Source organism: Pleurodeles waltl, chromosome 5, assembly GCF_031143425.1.
Source record: "Pleurodeles waltl isolate 20211129_DDA chromosome 5, aPleWal1.hap1.20221129, whole genome shotgun sequence".
NCBI classification, from domain to species: domain Eukaryota; kingdom Metazoa; phylum Chordata; class Amphibia; order Caudata; family Salamandridae; genus Pleurodeles; species Pleurodeles waltl.
Window position 1 is genome coordinate 1,767,962,833 of NC_090444.1, and position 19,768 is coordinate 1,767,982,600.

Sequence of the window (19,768 nt, forward strand, 5' to 3'; positions counted from 1 at the left end):
CACCTAGGGAAACCTACCAAACCTGTGCATTTCTGAAAACTAGAGACCTAGGGGAATCCAAGGAGGGGTGACTTGCGGGGCTCGGACCAGGTTCTGTTACCCAGAATCCTTTGCAAACCTCAAAATTTGGCTAAAAAAACACATGTTCCTCACATTTCTGTGGCAGAAAGTTCTGGAATCTGAGAGGAGCTACAAATTTCCTTCCACCCAGCGTTCCCCCAAGTCTCCCGATAAAAATCATACCTCACTTGCGTGGGTAGGCCTAGCGCCTGCGACAGGAAACACCCCAAAGCGCAACGTGGACACATCCTAAATTTTGGAAAAAAACAGAGGTGTTTTTTGCGAAGTGCCTACCTGTAGATTTTGGCCTCTAGCTCAGCCGGCACCTAGGGAAACCTACCAAACCTGTGCATTTCTGAAAACTAGAGAACTAGGGGAATCCAAGGAGGGGTGACTTGCGGGGCTCGGACCAGGTTCTGTTACCCAGAATCCTTTGCAAACCTCAAAATTTGGCTAAACACACACATGTTCCTCACATTTCTGTGGCAGAAAGTTCTGGAATCTGAGAGGAGCTACAAATTTCCTTCCACCCAGCGTTCCCCCAAGTCTCCTGATAAAAATGATACCTCACTTGCGTGGGTAGGCCTAGCGCCGGCGACAGGAAACACCCGAAAGCGCAACGTGGACACATCCTAAATTTTGGAAAAAAACAGAGGTGTTTTTTGCGAAGTGCCTACCTGTAGATTTTGGCCTCTAGCTCAGCCGGCACCTAGGGAAACCTACCAAACCTGTGCATTTCTGAAAACTAGAGACCTAGGGGAATCCAAGGAGGGGTGACTTGCGGGGCTCGGACCAGGTTCTGTTACCCAGAATCCTTTGCAAACCTCAAAATTTGGCTAAAAAAACACATGTTCCTCACATTTCTGTGGCAGAAAGTTCTGGAATCTGAGAGGAGCTACAAATTTCCTTCCACCCAGCGTTCCCCCAAGTCTCCCGATAAAAATGATACCTCACTTGCGTGGGTAGGCCTAGCGCCTGCGACAGGAAACACCCCAAAGCGCAACGTGGACACATCCCAAATTTTGGGAGAAAACAGTGCCTACCTGTGGATTTTGGCCTGTAGCTCACCCGGCGCCTAGGGTAACCTACCAAACCTGTGCATTTCTGAAAACTAGAGACCTAGGGGAATCCAAGGAGGGGTGACTTGCGGGGCTCGGACCAGGTTCTGTTACCCAGAATCCTTTGCAAACCTCATAATTTGGCTAAAAAAACACATGTTCCTCACATTTCTGTGGCAGAAAGTTCTGGAATCTGATAGGAGCCACAAATTTCCTTCCACCCAGCGTTCCCCCAAGTCTCCCGATAAAAATGATACCTCACTTGTGTGGGTGGGCCAGGTGCCTGCAACAGAATAAGGCCCAAAACCTGAAGGGATAGAAGGGATAGCACAGCAAGTTTATAAGGGCATATTCTTTTATACATCTTTAGACGGACTCTGCTTTGGGGACCCACATAAGTGAGGTGTCATTTTACTTGGGAGACTGAGGGGAAAACTGGGGAGTAGGAATTTTGTGCTGGAGCGGTGATCCTACTAAGAAAAATCAGGAAAATATGCTTTTTTATGCAAATTTTGAGGTTTACAAAGGAGTCTGGGTAAGAAAATGTTGGGGGAGTCACACAAGCCACACCTCCCTAGACTCCTTGGGGTGCCTAGTTTTAAAAAGTTTCTGGGTTTTGTAGGTTTCCCTACATGACGGCCGCACCCAGGACCAAAAACATAGGTGGGCCCTCCCCCCCAAACACAGGTATTTTTGGAATATATCACTTTGATGTGTGCACATACGTTTGTGATGTGCCAAACACTAAAATTGTGAAAAGAAACACACTTAGGTTATGTGAAGAAGACCCCTCACCCACGAACCAAGTTGGTGGCATGCTTCATCATCGGGGTCCCACCCGAGGCACCTAGCGTGTCTCAAGTGAGCTGCGACGCCTGATTACAGCGGAGCAGGTTTTGTCATTTGTACCACACATACTGGTTGGATTTGGCACGAGGGTGAGTGATGGTTCAGTAGATCAAATTTTATTAACAAGAGATTTCACAAAAGTGAAATGCACTGGTAATAACTGAAAGGCCAAAAAACTGAACCAATGACTCACAGCTCGTGAGCTGTAAAGCCACGACAAGGCACCAACCGCTTTACAGTCCATTCACACACCTTTCATACATGACATGCACTAGACCCTTCACGCCGCCAGCCACGGGCCCAGCACATTACAAGACTCGCATCCACAGACAGCGCCAGTCAAGGGCCCATCACTTTCATACGCCCACATGCCTGATACAGCAATCACACCAGCTGATGAGTGTGTGGACTGGCGTTTGGCCGGCACTGCAAGCCAAGCGCCACACCACCAGCCAAGCGCCACCCCACCCACACCACCAGCCAAGCGCCACCCCACACACACCGCCAGCCCAGCGCCACCCCACACACACCGCCAGCCAAGCGCCACCCCACAAACACCGCCAGCCAAGCGCCACCCCACCCACGCCGCCAGCCAAGCGCCACCCCACCCACGCCGCCAGCCAAGCGCCACCCCACCCACGCCGCCAGCCAAGCGCCACCCCACCCACGCCGCCAGCCAAGCGCCACCACACCCACGCCGCCAGCCAAGCGCCACTCTACACATGCCATCCCCTTTTTTTTGTTTTTAAACAACAAAGAAACCACTAATCATAAATTAGTACAAAACTACAAACACAAAAGCTCTAACTGAATACATGACTAATGCCAACCGTGAAACCGAACATATAAAAATATAAAACACCAGTTTACGCTCACGGAATTTCCCAAAAATTCTTCTGTGTGTGGTAGCTCCTGAAACAGCCACCCACACACAGCCCAGGCTTTGAAGGACAATCAGGGCAGTACATCCTAGTCTCCTTCCTGATACCTCTTCGAGCACAGACTCTACATCTCTTAGCAGGAAAGTTTTTTTTGGCCGTGGGAGGAATGTGCTCAGCAAAGTGACGATCTTTCAATCTAGCCACATCCTCCACCACTGCTTCTCTAGGAACTCTTGCCTGTTCCAGCACAACAAGGCTAGCTATGATAGACTCCTGAAATTTCACAAATGTCATCCTTGACTCTGGAGAACTATCCTTAAACACAACAAAAGCATTAAAAGTTGCCAAGTGGAACAAGTGAAGCGCTAATTTCTTATACCACACATAAGACTTACGAGCAGCAGTGTAAGGTTCTAACCTCTGATCTACTCTATCAACACCACCCATGTGCTTATTATAGTCTAAGATGCACACAGGTTTGCGCACTTCGGCAACCTGACCCCAAACAGCCACAGGTGAAGTACTCTCATCATGGATGGTGCTTAGCATGTATACATCCCTCTTGTCTACAAATTTCAGAGCTAGCAGCTCATCATTCCGCAAGGCACTGCACTGTCCCTTCTCAGGTTTTTTACAGACAAGCTCTTTTGGATAGCCTTTCCGATTAGAGCGGATTGTGCCACAAGCAACAGTGTCCACTCTGAACAACTCCTTGAACAACCGAACTCCAGTGTAGAAGTTATCTACATATAAATGGTGACCTTTGTTAAACAGTCGTCTACCAAGTTCCCACACAATTTTCTCACTAACTCCAAAAGTGGGAGGACAACCAGGGGGGTCAATATTGGAATCCCTACCAGTGTAGACCCGGAAATTATAAACATATCCTGTACTACTTTCTGACAGCATATACAATTTAATTCCATACCGTGCCCTCTTGCTAGGAATGTACTGCCTAAAAACCAAACGACCCTTGATCAGGACCAAAGACTCATCTACAGATATTTCTTTCCCTGGAACATAGATCTCTGAAAACCGATCTACCAAATGATCAAGGACAGGTCTAATCTTAAAAAGACGGTCAGAATCAGGATGATCTCGTGGCAAGGCTAAAGCATTATCTACAAAATGCAACATCCGAAGAAGAAGCTCATACCGGTTACGACTCATGATGGCAGGAAATATAGCAGTTGCCATCAAGGGACTAGTAGACCAATATGAAGACAGCGACGGCTTCCTTATCAGCCCCATCAAAAAAGTTAAACCCAAGAACTTTTTCAACTCTTCCAGATTTGTGGGAATCCACCGGCTAGCTCTAGAGTGTGGCCTAAGTCTGGCAGCGTTGTCCCTCAAAAACTGCTCTGCATACAAATTAGTCTGCTCAACAATCTCTTCCAAAAATATATCGTCCATAAACAACTCAAAAAAGTTGACGGGCAAAAAGTTTTCCGTATTAACTCGACACCCTGGAAAACCAGTAAACGCAGGCAACTGTGGCTGCTCCATGTTTGGTGCAACCCATGCGTCAGGTCTTCCAATGGGAAGCCTTTCAGCCGCTGGCTCCTGCACCATTGGCACATCACTGTCCTCCTCTAAGACAGGCCCTTCATCAGCACTGAGAGTGGCTTCATCATCAGATGATTCATCTCTGACAGAAAATTCACTTCCAGAATCCTGCACTTCCTCCTCTGCCTCAGATGCAGAGTCAGTCTCATATTCATGGTCAGAAGATGACTCAAAAAGCACACTAACAACCTGCTGAGCGGTCATCCTACGGCTGGCCATGATCCTTCCTACAAAAATTAACTGGACAAATACACCACCAACAACCAGCACTGTGTAAGATAAGTAACAAAGTATAGGTTTATCACTAAGAATTATAAACTCAAAAACTATACTGCTCACTTGCCTGAAAAAGCTTGACTCACCAGCAACTACTCTGCACAGCCACAGCAATCACCAACGATATCCCACTAAAAAGAGAAAAAAAAAAGCAAATTAGACATAAGACAACACAATAATCATTGTGCATAACTCTAAGGACAATTTCACACACAATCCTGCATTCAGTACACCACCTACAAACATGTCATTCATGCATTGCAACAATACTCACTTGGAGTAAATTTATTTACTTACCTAAAACATGCAACTACGCAAACCGCAGGACAACTACTGCCAAAACTGCAACAAGCCACAGCAAAGTCAGCAAAAGCTTTGAACTAGAACAAAAAGGAGAAAAACTGTTATTATCATAAAAGCAAATACTTCGCCAGTTGACAAACACTCCGCCACTAACCATTTTTTCATTTTCCCTTGTGTCTAGTCTTCTCTGCTTGGGGGAAGATGGGCCTAAAAAAAAATAGGCCAATCTACCCCCAAGGGGAGGGGGCAGAAATCGCCCAGATTACATTGCACCCTTTGGGGGGGGGCGACCCTTGCCCAAGGGGCCACACCCCCACACAAAGCACACACACACACACATATAGTATCCCTGGCGCTATGGGGATTCTGCCCCCCTTGGGGACAGAAAGGCCTAAAAAATAGGCATATCTGCCCCCAAGGGGGGCAGAACTGCCCAAAAATACATGTGGGCCCCTGGGGGCGACCCTTGCCCAAGGGGCCGCCCCCCAACACAAAAAATAAAAACCAACAATAAAATCCCTGGTGTCTAGTGGCTTTCTGCCCCCTTGGGGGCAGATCAGCGTAAAAATAGGGCCAATCTGCCCCCAAGGGGGGCAGAAACGACGATAAATACATTGCGCCCCCGGGGGGAGCGACCCTTGCCCAAGGGGCCACCCCCCAACACAAAGCACACATACAAACATATCTTTCTGGCGCTATTGGTATTCTGCCCCCCTTGGGGGCAGAAAGGCCTAAAAAAAATAGGCCTCTCTGCCCCCAAGGGGGGCAGAACTGCCCAAAAATACATGTGGGCCCCTGGGGGCGACCCTTGCCCAAGGGGCCACCCCCCAACACAAAAAATAAAAATCAACAATAAAATCCCTGGTGTCTAGTGGCTTTCTGCCCCCCTTGGGGGCAGATCGGCCTAAAAATAGTGCCAATCTGCCCCCAAGGGGGGCAGAAACGACAATAAATACATTGCGCCCCTGGGGGGAGCGACCCTTGCCCAAGGGGCCACCCCCCAACACAAAGCACACATACATACATACTATTTCTGGTGCTATTGGGATTCTGCCCCCCTTGGGGGCAGAAAGGCCTAAAAAAAATAGGCCTCTCTGCCCCCAAGGGGGGCAGAACTGCCCAAAAATACATGAGGGCCCCTGGGGGCGACCCTTGCCCAAGGGGCCGCCCCCCAACACAAAAAATACAAATCAACAATAAAATCCCTGGTGTCTAGTGGCTTTCTGCCCCCTTTGGGGGCAGATCGGCCTAAAAATAGGGCCAATCTGCCCCCAGGGGGGGCAGAAACGACGTAAAATACATTTGCCCCCAAAGGGGAGCGACCCTTGCCCAAGGGGCCGCCCCCCAACACAAAAAATACAAATCAACAATAAAATCCCTGGTGTCTAGTGGCTTTCTGCCCCCCTTGGGGGCAGATCGGCCTAAAAATAGGGCCAATCTGCCCCCAGGGGGGGCAGAAACGACGTAAAATACATGTGCCCCCAAAGGGGAGCGACCCTTGCCCAAGGGGCCGCCCCCCAACACAAAAAATACAAATCAACAATAAAATCCCTGGTGTCTAGTGGCTTTCTGCCCCCCTTGGGGGCAGATCGGCCTAAAAATAGGGCCAATCTGCCCCCAGGGGGGGCAGAAACGACGTAAAATACATGTGCCCCCAAAGGGGAGCGACCCTTGCCCAAGGGGTCGCTCCCCTACACTAATAAGCACACACACAGAGAAATCCCTGGTGTCTAGTGGGCATTCCTGCTGCCCGATCGCATCGCGATCGGGCAGCAGGAATGCTCAAAGAGACATCGAGGGAAAGGAAAACCCTTTCCTTTCCCTCGATGCCTCTCTCAGAGCACCCCCACCCCGCACGAAGGTGAAAAACTCAACTTCTCCCTTAGACGCGCTGGAAGCAAATGGCTTCCAGCGCGTCTTTCCCCCTTTCCCTGAAATCAGCGCGCGATCGCGCGCTGACGTCATGGGGGGGGGGGTGGTGGGCGTGAAAGGGGAAGGGATTTCCCTTTCAGCCCTGGCCTGGGGGTGTTGGGGGGCGGCCCTCGGGGGAAGCGCTAACCATTACGTCCCTGGCGGGGAAGGGGTTAAGAACCACAGGTTCAAATTTAACATGTAATATCTTGTTTGAAAGGTATTGCAGGTAAGTACATTAGGAACTTTGAATCATTTCAATTGCATGTATACTTTTCAAGTTATTCACAAATAGCTATTTTAAAAGTGGACACAGTGCAATTTTCACAGTTCCTGGGGGAGGTAAGTTTTGGTTAGTTTTACCAGGTAAGTACGACACTTACAGGGTTCAGTTCTTGGTCCAAGGTAGCCCACCGTTGGGGGTTCAGAGCAACCCCAAAGTTACCACACCAGCAGCTCAGGGCCGGTCAGGTGCAGAGTTCAAAGTGGTGCCCAAAACGCATAGGCTTCAATGGAGAGAAGAGGGTGCCCCGGTTCCAGTCTGCCAGCAGGTAAGTACCCGCGTCTTCGGAGGGCAGACCAGGGGGGTTTCGTAGGGCACCGGGGGGGACACAAGCCCACACAGAAATTTCACCCTCAGCGGCGCGGGGGCGGCCGGGTGCAGTGTTAGAACAAGCGTCGGGTTCGCAATGGAAGTCAATGAGAGATCAAGGGATCTCTTCAGCGCTGCAGGCAGGCAAGGGGGGGCTTCCTCGGGGAAACCTCCACTTGGGCAAGGGAGAGGGACTCCTGGGGGTCACTTCTGCAGTGAAAGTCCGGTCCTTCAGGTCCTGGGGGCTGCGGGTGCAGGGTCTTTTCCAGGCGTCGGGACTTAGGTTTCAGAGAGTCGCGGTCAGGGGAAGCCTCGGGATTCCCTCTGCAGGCGGCGCTGTGGGGGCTCAGGGGGGACAGGTTTTGGTACTCACAGTCGTAGAGTAGTCCGGGGGTCCTCCCTGAGGTGTTGGTCCTCCACCAGCCGAGTCGGGGTCGCCGGGTGCAGTGTTGCAAGTCTCACACTTCTTGCGGGGAGATTGCAGGGTTCTTTAAAGCTGCTCCTTTGGATAAAGTTGCAGTCTTTTTGGAGCAGGTCCGCTGTCCTCGGGAGTTTCTTGTCGTCGTCGAAGCAGGGCAGTCCTCAGAGGATTCAGAGGTCGCTGGTCCCTTTGGAAGGCGTCGCTGGAGCCGAGTTCTTTGGAAGGCAGGAGACAGGCCGGTGAGTTTCTGGAGCCAAGGCAGTTGTTGTCTTCTGGTCTTCCTCTGCAGGGGTTTTCAGCTAGGCAGTCTTTCTTCTTGTTGTTGCAGGAATCTAGTTTCTAGGTTCAGGGAGAGCCCTTAAATACTAAATTTAAGGGCGTGTTTAGGTCTGGGGGGTTAGTAGCCAATGGCTACTAGCCCTGAGGGTGAGTACACCCTCTTTGTGCCTCCTCCCAAGGGGAGGGGGTCACATCCCTAATCCTATTGGGGGAATCCTCCATCTGCAAGATGGAGGATTTCTAAAAGTTAGAGTCACCTCAGCTCAGGACACCTTAGGGGCTGTCCTGACTGGCCAGTGACTCCTCCTTGTTATTCTCATTATTAGCTGGAGTGTCCTGCGGTGCTGTGACAAAGGGGTGAGCCTTTGAGGCTCACCGCCAGGTGTTACAGCTCCTGCCTGGGGGAGGTGTTAGCATCTCCACCCAGTGCAGGCTTTGTTACTGGCCTCAGAGTGACAAAGGCACTCTCCCCATGGGGCCAGCAACATGTCTCTAGTGTGGCAGGCTGCTGGAACCAGTCAGCCTACACAGATAGTCGGTTAAGTTTCAGGGGGCACCTCTAAGGTGCCCTCTGTGTTGTACTTTACAATAAAATGTACACTGGCATCAGTGTGCATTTATTGTGCTGAGAAGTTTGATACCAAACTTCCCAGTTTTCAGTGTAGCCATTATGGTGCTGTGGAGTTCGTGTAAAACAGACTCTCAGACCATATACTCTTATGGCTACCCTGCACTTACAATGTCTAAGGTTTTGCTTAGACACTGTAGGGGCACAGTGCTCATGCACTGGTACCCTCACCTATGGTATAGTGCACCCTGCCTTAGGGCTGTAAGGCCTGCTAGAGGGGTGTCTTACCTATACTGCATAGGCAGTGAGAGGCTGGCATGGCACCCTGAGGGGAGTGCCATGTCGACTTACTCATTTTGTTCTCACTAGCACACACAAGCTGGTAAGCAGTGTGTCTGTGCTGGGTGAGGGGTCTCTAGGGTGGCATAATACATGCTGCAGTCCTTAGAGACCTTCCCTGGCATCAGGGCCCTTGGTACCAGAGGTACCAGTTACAAGGGACTTATCTGGGTGCCAGGGTGTGCCAATTGTGGAATCAAAAGTACAGGTTAGGGAAAGAACACTGGTGCTGGGGCCTGGTTAGCAGGCCTCAGCACACTTTCAATTCAAAACATAGCATCAGCAAAGGCAAAAAGTCAGGGGGTAACCATGCCAAGGAGGCATTTCCTTACACAACCCCCCCCCAAACGAAAGAGGATGAGACTAACCTTTCCCAAGAGAATCTTCATTTTCTAAGTGGAAGAACCTGGAAAGGCCATCTGCATTGGCATGGGCAGTCCCAGGTCTGTGTTCCACTACAAAGTCCATTCCCTGTAGGGAGATGGACCACCTCAACAGTTTTGGATTTTCACCTTTCATTTGCATCAGCCATCTGAGAGGTCTGTGGTCAGTCTGAACTAGGAAGTGAGTACCAAAGAGGTATGGTCTCAGCTTCTTCAGGGACCAAACCACAGCAAAGGCCTCCCTCTAAATGGCACTCCAACGCTGCTCCCTGGGGAGTAACCTCCTGCTAATGAAAGCAACAGGCTGGTCAAGGCCATCATCATTTGTTTGGGACAAAACTGCCCCTATCCCATGTTCAGAGGCATCTGTTTGCACAATGAACTGCTTGGAGTAATCTGGAGCTTTTAGAACTGGTGCTGTGCACATAGCTTGTTTCAGGGTGTCAAAGGCCTGTTGGCATTCTACAGTCCAGTTTACTTTCTTGGGCATTTTCTTGGAGGTGAGTTCTGTGAGGGCTGTCACAATGGATCCATATCCCTTCACAAACCTCCTGTAGTACCCAGTCAAGCCAAGGAATGCCCTGACTTGAGCCTGGGTTTTTGGAGCTACCCAGTCCAGAATAGTCTGGATCTTGGGTTGGAGTGGCTGAACTTGGCCTCCACCTACAAGGTGGCCCAAGTAAACCACAGTTCCCTGCCCTATCTGGCATTTGGATGCCTTGATAGAGAGGCCTGCAGATTGCAGAGCCTTCAAAACCTTCTTCAGGTGGACCAGGTGATCCTGCCAGGTGGAGCTGAAGACAGCAATATCATCAAGATAAGCTGCACTAAAGGATTCCAGCCCAGCAAGGACTTGATTCACCAACCTTTGGAAGGTGGCAGGGGCATTCTTTAAACCAAAGGGCATAACAGTGAACTGATAATGCCCATCAGGTGTGGAGAATGCTGTCTTTTCTTTTGCTCCAGGGGCCATTTTGATTTGCCAGTACCCTGCTGTTAAGTCAAAGGTACTTAAGAATTTGGCAGCCCCTAATTTGTCTATTAGCTCATCAGCTCTAGGAATGGGATGAGCATCTGTCTTTGTGACAGAGTTGAGACCTCTGTAGTCCACACAAAACCTCATCTCTCTCTTTCCTTCTTTGGTGTGAGGTTTGGGGACTAAGACCACTGGGCTAGCCCAGGGGCTGTCAGAGTACTCAATTACTCCCAATTCCAGCATCTTGTGGACTTCCACCTTGATGCTTTCCTTAACTTGGTCAGACTGTCTAAATATTTTGTTTTTGACAGGCATGCTGTCTCCTGTGTCCACATCATGGGTACACAGGTGTGTCTGACCAGGGGTTAGGGAAAAGAGTTCAGCAAACTGCTGCAGGACCTTCCTGCAGTCAGACTGCTGTTGGCTAGAGAGGGTGTCTGAGTAGATCACTCCATCTACTGAGCCATCTTTAGGGTCTGATGAGAGGAGATCAGGGAGAGGTTCACTCTCAGCTTCCTGGTCCTCATCTGTTACCATCAACAGATTTACATCAGCCCTGTCATGGAAGAGCTTAAGGCGGTTCACATGGATCACCCTCTTGGGGCTCCTGCTTGTGCCCAGGTCTACCAGGTAGGTGACCTGACTCTTCCTTTCTAGTACTGGGTAAGGGCCACTCCATTTGTCCTGGAGTGCCCTGGGAGCCACAGGCTCCAGAACCCAGACTTTCTGCCCTGGTTGAAATTCCACCAGTGCAGCCTTTTGGTCATACCACAACTTCTGGAGTTGTTGGCTGGCCTCAAGGTTTTTACTTGCCTTTTCCATGTACTCTGCCATCCTTGAGCGAAGGCCAAGTACATAGTCCACTATGGCCCTCATTCTGACCTTGGCGGGCGGCGGAGGCCGCCCGCCAAAGTCCCGCCGTCAGGTTACCGTTCCGCGGTCGAAAGACCGCGGCGGTAATTCTGACTTTCCCGCTGGGCTGGCGGGCGGTCGCCTTCAGACCGCCAGCCAGCCCAGCGGGAAAGAGGCTTCCACGATGAAGCCGGCTCGGAATCGAGCCGGCGGAGTGGAAGCTGTGCGACGGGTGCAGTTGCACCCGTCGCGTATTTCACTGTCTGCGCAGCAGACAGTGAAATACATGTAGGGGCCCTCTTACGGGGGCCCCTGCAATGCCCATGCCAGTGGCATGGGCACTGCAGGGGCCCCCAGGGGCCCCGCGACCCCCCCTACCGCCATCCGGATCTCGGCGGTCCGACCGCCGGGATCTGGATGGCGGTAGGGGGGGTCGGAATCCCCGCGGCGGTGCAGCAAGCTGCGCCGCCGCGGAGGATTCAATGGGGCCGCGGTACACTGGCGGGACCCCGCCAGTGGTGCCGGTCCGACCGCGGCTTTACCGCCGCGGTAGGAATCCCCATTGGAGCACCGCCGGCCTGTCGGCGGTGCTCCCGCGCTCCTCCGCCCTGGCGGTCAAAGACCGCCAGGGTCAGAATGACCACCTATGTCTTGTTTAGGCTCATGAAGAGGTCTCTCCCAGCCTTCTTTAACAAGAGCAAGTGGTCCCCTTACAGGGTGGCCAAACAGAAGTTCAAAGGGTGAGAATCCTACTCCCTTCTGAGGCACCTCTCTGTAAGCGAAAAGCAGACATGGCAGGAGGACATCCCATCTCCTTTTGAGTTTTTCTGGGAGCCCCATGATCATGCCCTTTAATGTCTTGTTGAATCTCTCAACAAGGCCATTAGTTTGTGGATGATATGGTGTAGTGAATTTGTAAGTCACTCCACACTCATTCCACATGTGTTTTAGGTATGCTGACATGAAGTTGGTACCTCTGTCAGACACCACCTCCTTAGGGAAACCCACTCTGGTAAAGATACCAATGAGGGCCTTGGCTACTGCAGGGGCAGTAGTCGACCTAAGGGGAATAGCTTCAGGATACCTAGTAGCATGATCCACTACTACTAGGATGTACATATTTCCTGAGGCTGTGGGAGGTTCTAGTGGACCAACTATGTCCACACCCACTCTTTCAAAGGGGACCCCCACCACTGGAAGTGGAATGAGCGGGGCCTTTGGATGCCCACCTGTCTTACCACTGGATTGACAGGTGGGGCAGGAGAGGCAAAACTCCTTAACCTTCTGGGACATATTGGGCCAGTAGAAGTGGTTGACTAACCTCTCCCACGTCTTGGTTTGTCCCAAATGCCCAGCAAGGGGAATATCATGGGCTAAGATCAGAATAAACTCTCTGAAACCCTGAGGCACTACCACTCTCCTAGTGGCACCAGGTTTGGGATCTCTTGCCTCAGTGTACAGGAGTCCATCTTCCCAATAGACCCTATGTGTTCCATTTTTCTTGCCTTTGGACTCTTCAGCAGCTTGCTGTCTAAGGCCTTCAAGAGAGGGACAGGTTTCTTGTCCCTTACACAACTCTTCCCTTGAGGGTCCCCCTGGGCCCAAGAGCTCAACCTGATAAGGTTCCAGCTCCATAGGCTCAGTTCCCTCAGAGGGCAGAACTTCTTCCTGAGAAGAGAGGTTCTCTTTTTGGTGTTGTGTTGCAGCTGGTTTCCCAGCTGACTTTCCTTTTCTCTTGGTAGGCTGGGCCATTTTTCCAGACTCCAGCTCTACTTTTTCACCCTGTGCCTTGCACTGTGCCCTAGTCTTGACACACACCAGTTCAGGGATACCCAGCATGGCTGCATGGGTTTTTAGTTCTACCTCAGCCCATGCTGAGGACTCCAGGTCATTTCCAAGCAAACAGTCTACTGGGATATTTGAGGAGACCACCACCTGTTTCAGGCCTTTGACCCCTCCCCATTCTAAAGTTACCATAGCCATGGGATGTACTTTAGTCTGATTGTCAGCGTTGGTGACTGGATAAGTTTGTCCAGCCAGGTATTGGCCAGGGGAAACCAGTTTCTCTGTCACCATGGTGACACTGGCACCTGTATCCCTCAGGCCCTCTACACTTGTCCCATTAATTAAGAGCTGCTGCCTGTATTTTTGCATGTTAGGGGGCCAGGCAGCCAGTGTGGCTAAATCCACCCCACCCTCAGAGACTAATGTAGCTTCAGTGTGACACCTGATTTGCTCTGGGCACACTGTTGATCCCACTTGGAGACTGGCCATTCCAGTTTTAGCTTCATGAGGTCATAAGATTCTGCATCTTTTTTAGAGAGTGTGAGGAGTCTATCCCTACACTTTCCTGTGAACATTTCCCAAAGGAGAGCACCCCAGTGAGATTTGTTCACTTTTCTGGTTTCACAAGCCCTCTCAAAAGCTGTGAACCATTTGGTGATGTCATCACCATCTTCATATTTAGTTGCAATACCTTTGGGGATTTTCAACATGTCAGGAGAATCTCTGACCCTATTTATGTTGCTGCCACCATTGATGGGTCCTAGGCCCATCTCTTGTCTTTCCGTTTCTATGGCTAGGATCTGTCTTTCCAAAGCCAATCTTTTGGCCATCCTGGCTAACTGGATGTCCTCTTCACTGGAGTTATCCTCAGTGATTTCAGAGTTGTTGGTCCCTCCTGTGAGGGAACCAGCATCTCTGACTATTATTTGTGGAGACAGGGCTTGAGAAGCCCTGTTCTCCCTAGATAGGACTGGTGGGGGGGAATCACCCTCCAAGTCACTATCATCATCCTCTGTGTTGCCATCCTCAGAGGGGTTGGCTCTTTCAAACTCTGCCAACAGCTCCTGGAGCTGTAGTTTGGAAGGTCTAGAGCCCATTGCTATTTTCTTTAGTTTACAGAGTGACCTTAGCTCTCTCCTCTGTAGATGGAGGTAAGGTGTGGTGTCGAGTTCCACCACATTCACATCTGTATTAGACATTATGCTTCTAAAAGTTGGAATACTTTTTAAGAAACTAAAACTAGTTCTAGAATCTAATTCAAACTTTTACCAAACTTTTAAACTCTAAAAGAAAATGCTAACAGGGACTAACACAAGGCCCTAGCAGGACTTTTAAGAATTTAGAAAACTTTTCAAATTGCAAAAATCAGTTTCTAATGACAATTTTGGAATTTGTCGTGTGATCAGGTATTGGCTGAGTAGTCCAGCAAATGCAAAGTCTTGTACCCCACCGCTGATCCACCAATGTAGGAAGTTGGCTCTGTATGTGCTATTTCAAAGTAAGGAATAGCATGCACAGAGTCCAAGGGTTCCCCTTAGAGGTGAAATAGTGGTAAAAAGAGATAATACTAATGCTCTATTTTGTGGTAGTGTGGTCGAGCAGTAGGCTTATCAAAGGAGTAGTGTTAAGCATTTGTTGTAAATACACATAGACAATAAATGAGGTACACACACTCAGAGACAAATCCAGCCAATAGGTTTTGTTATAGAAAAATATCTTTTCTTAGTTTATTTTAAGAACCACAGGTTCAAATTTAACATGTAATATCTTGTTTGAAAGGTATTGCAGGTAAGTACATTAGGAACTTTGAATCATTTCAATTGCATGTATACTTTTCAAGTTATTCACAAATAGCTATTTTAAAAGTGGACACAGTGCAATTTTCACAGTTCCTGGGGGAGGTAAGTTTTGGTTAGTTTTACCAGGTAAGTACGACACTTACAGGGTTCAGTTCTTGGTCCAAGGTAGCCCACCGTTGGGGGTTCAGAGCAACCCCAAAGTTACCACACCAGCAGCTCAGGGCCGGTCAGGTGCAGAGTTCAAAGTGGTGCCCAAAACGCATAGGCTTCAATGGAGAGAAGGGGGTGCCCCGGTTCCAGTCTGCCAGCAGGTAAGTACCTGCGTCTTCGGAGGGCAGACCAGGGGGGTTTCGTAGGGCACCGGGGGGGACACAAGCCCACACAGAAATTTCACCCTCAGCGGCGCGGGGGCGGCCGGGTGCAGTGTTAGAACAAGCGTCGGGTTTGCAATGGAAGTCAATGAGAGATCAAGGGATCTCTTCAGCGCTGCAGGCAGGCAAGGGGGGGCTTCCTCGGGTCGGGGTCGGGGTCGCCGGGTGCAGTGTTGCAAGTCTCACACTTCTTGCGGGGAGATTGCAGGGTTCTTTAAAGCTGCTCCTTTGGATAAAGTTGCAGTCTTTTTGGAGCAGGTCCGCTGTCCTCGGGAGTTTCTTGTCGTCGTCGAAGCAGGGCAGTCCTCAGAGGATTCAGAGGTCGCTGGTCCCTTTGGAAGGCGTCGCTGGAGCAGAGTTCTTTGGAAGGCAGGAGACAGGCCGGTGAGTTTCTGGAGCCAAGGCAGTTGTTGTCTTCTGGTCTTCCTCTGCAGGGGTTTTCAGCTAGGCAGTCTTTCTTCTTGTTGTTGCAGGAATCTAGTTTCTAGGTTCAGGGAGAGCCCTTAAATACTAAATTTAAGGGCGTGTTTAGGTCTGGGGGGTTAGTAGCCAATGGCTACTAGCCCTGAGGGTGAGTACACCCTCTTTGTGCCTCCTCCCAAGGGGAGGGGGTCACATCCCTAATCCTATTGGGGGAATCCTCCATCTGCAAGATGGAGGATTTCTAAAAGTTAGAGTCACCTCAGCTCAGGACACCTTAGGGGCTGTCCTGACTGGCCAGTGACTCCTCCTTGTTATTCTCATTATTAGCTGGAGTGTCCTGCGGTGCTGTGACAAAGGGGTGAGCCTTTGAGGCTCACCGCCAGGTGTTACAGCTCCTGCCTGGGGGAGGTGTTAGCATCTCCACCCAGTGCAGGCTTTGTTACTGGCCTCAGAGTGACAAAGGCACTCTCCCCATGGGGCCAGCAACATGTCTCTAGTGTGGCAGGCTGCTGGAACCAGTCAGCCTACACAGATAGTCGGTTAAGTTTCAGGGGGCACCTCTAAGGTGCCCTCTGTGTTGTACTTTACAATAAAATGTACACTGGCATCAGTGTGCATTTATTGTGCTGAGAAGTTTGATACCAAACTTCCCAGTTTTCAGTGTAGCCATTATGGTGCTGTGGAGTTCGTGTAAAACAGACTCTCAGACCATATACTCTTATGGCTACCCTGCACTTACAATGTCTAAGGTTTTGCTTAGACACTGTAGGGGCACAGTGCTCATGCACTGGTACCCTCACCTATGGTATAGTGCACCCTGCCTTAGGGCTGTAAGGCCTGCTAGAGGGGTGTCTTACCTATACTGCATAGGCAGTGAGAGGCTGGCATGGCACCCTGAGGGGAGTGCCATGTCGACTTACTCATTTTGTTCTCACTAGCACACACAAGCTGGTAAGCAGTGTGTCTGTGCTGGGTGAGGGGTCTCTAGGGTGGCATAATACATGCTGCAGCCCTTAGAGACCTTCCCTGGCATCAGGGCCCTTGGTACCAGAGGTACCAGTTACAAGGGACTTATCTGGGTGCCAGGGTGTGCCAATTGTGGAATCAAAAGTACAGGTTAGGGAAAGAACACTGGTGCTGGGGCCTGGTTAGCAGGCCTCAGCACACTTTCAATTCAAAACATAGCATCAGCAAAGGCAAAAAGTCAGGGGGTAACCATGCCAAGGAGGCATTTCCTTACACAACCCCCCCCCAAACGAAAGAGGATGAGACTAACCTTTCCCAAGAGAATCTTCATTTTCTAAGTGGAAGAACCTGGAAAGGCCATCTGCATTGGCATGGGCAGTCCCAGGTCTGTGTTCCACTACAAAGTCCATTCCCTGTAGGGAGATGGACCACCTCAACAGTTTTGGATTTTCACCTTTCATTTGCATCAGCCATCTGAGAGGTCTGTGGTCAGTCTGAACTAGGAAGTGAGTACCAAAGAGGTATGGTCTCAGCTTCTTCAGGGACCAAACCACAGCAAAGGCCTCCCTCTAAATGGCACTCCAACGCTGCTCCCTGGGGAGTAACCTCCTGCTAATGAAAGCAACAGGCTGGTCAAGGCCATCATCATTTGTTTGGGACAAAACTGCCCCTATCCCATGTTCAGAGGCATCTGTTTGCACAATGAACTGCTTGGAGTAATCTGGAGCTTTTAGAACTGGTGCTGTGCACATAGCTTGTTTCAGGGTGTCAAAGGCCTGTTGGCATTCTACAGTCCAGTTTACTTTCTTGGGCATTTTCTTGGAGGTGAGTTCTGTGAGGGCTGTCACAATGGATCCATATCCCTTCACAAACCTCCTGTAGTACCCAGTCAAGCCAAGGAATGCCCTGACTTGAGCCTGGGTTTTTGGAGCTACCCAGTCCAGAATAGTCTGGATCTTGGGTTGGAGTGGCTGAACTTGGCCTCCACCTACAAGGTGGCCCAAGTAAACCACAGTTCCCTGCCCTATCTGGCATTTGGATGCCTTGATAGAGAGGCCTGCAGATTGCAGAGCCTTCAAAACCTTCTTCAGGTGGACCAGGTGATCCTGCCAGGTGGAGCTGAAGACAGCAATATCATCAAGATAAGCTGCACTAAAGGATTCCAGCCCAGCAAGGACTTGATTCACCAACCTTTGGAAGGTGGCAGGGGCATTCTTTAAACCAAAGGGCATAACAGTGAACTGATAATGCCCATCAGGTGTGGAGAATGCTGTCTTTTCTTTTGCTCCAGGGGCCATTTTGATTTGCCAGTACCCTGCTGTTAAGTCAAAGGTACTTAAGAATTTGGCAGCCCCTAATTTGTCTATTAGCTCATCAGCTCTAGGAATGGGATGAGCATCTGTCTTTGTGACAGAGTTGAGACCTCTGTAGTCCACACAAAACCTCATCTCTCTCTTTCCTTCTTTGGTGTGAGGTTTGGGGACTAAGACCACTGGGCTAGCCCAGGGGCTGTCAGAGTACTCAATTACTCCCAATTCCAGCATCTTGTGGACTTCCACCTTGATGCTTTCCTTAACTTGGTCAGACTGTCTAAATATTTTGTTTTTGACAGGCATGCTGTCTCCTGTGTCCACATCATGGGTACACAGGTGTGTCTGACCAGGGGTTAGGGAAAAGAGTTCAGCAAACTGCTGCAGGACCTTCCTGCAGTCAGACTGCTGTTGGCTAGAGAGGGTGTCTGAGTAGATCACTCCATCTACTGAGCCATCTTTAGGGTCTGATGAGAGGAGATCAGGGAGAGGTTCACTCTCAGCTTCCTGGTCCTCATCTGTTACCATCAACAGATTTACATCAGCCCTGTCATGGAAGAGCTTAAGGCGGTTCACATGGATCACCCTCTTGGGGCTCCTGCTTGTGCCCAGGTCTACCAGGTAGGTGACCTGACTCTTCCTTTCTAGTACTGGGTAAGGGCCACTCCATTTGTCCTGGAGTGCCCTGGGAGCCACAGGCTCCAGAACCCAGACTTTCTGCCCTGGTTGAAATTCCACCAGTGCAGCCTTTTGGTCATACCACAACTTCTGGAGTTGTTGGCTGGCCTCAAGGTTTTTACTTGCCTTTTCCATGTACTCTGCCATCCTTGAGCGAAGGCCAAGTACATAGTCCACTATGGCCCTCATTCTGACCTTGGCGGGCGGCGGAGGCCGCCCGCCAAAGTCCCGCCGTCAGGTTACCGTTCCGCGGTCGAAAGACCGCTTCGGTAATTCTGACTTTCCCGCTGGGCTGGCGGGCGGTCGCCTTCAGACCGCCAGCCAGCCCAGCGGGAAAGAGGCTTCCACGATGAAGCCGGCTCGGAATCGAGCCGGCGGAGTGGAAGCTGTGCGACGGGTGCAGTTGCACCCGTCGCGTATTTCACTGTCTGCGCAGCAGACAGTGAAATACATGTAGGGGCCCTCTTACGGGGGCCCCTGCAATGCCCATGCCAGTGGCATGGGCACTGCAGGGGCCCCCAGGGGCCCCGCGACCCCCCCTACCGCCATCCGGATCTCGGCGGTCCGACCGCCGGGATCTGGATGGCGGTAGGGGGGGTCGGAATCCCCGCGGCGGTGCAGCAAGCTGCGCCGCCGCGGAGGATTCAATGGGGCCGCGGTACACTGGCGGGACCCCGCCAGTGGTGCCGGTCCGACCGCGGCTTTACCGCCGCGGTAGGAATCCCCATTGGAGCACCGCCGGCCTGTCGGCGGTGCTCCCGCGCTCCTCCGCCCTGGCGGTCAAAGACCGCCAGGGTCAGAATGACCACCTATGTCTTGTTTAGGCTCATGAAGAGGTCTCTCCCAGCCTTCTTTAACAAGAGCAAGTGGTCCCCTTACAGGGTGGCCAAACAGAAGTTCAAAGGGTGAGAATCCTACTCCCTTCTGAGGCACCTCTCTGTAAGCGAAAAGCAGACATGGCAGGAGGACATCCCATCTCCTTTTGAGTTTTTCTGGGAGCCCCATGATCATGCCCTTTAATGTCTTGTTGAATCTCTCAACAAGGCCATTAGTTTGTGGATGATATGGTGTAGTGAATTTGTAAGTCACTCCACACTCATTCCACATGTGTTTTAGGTATGC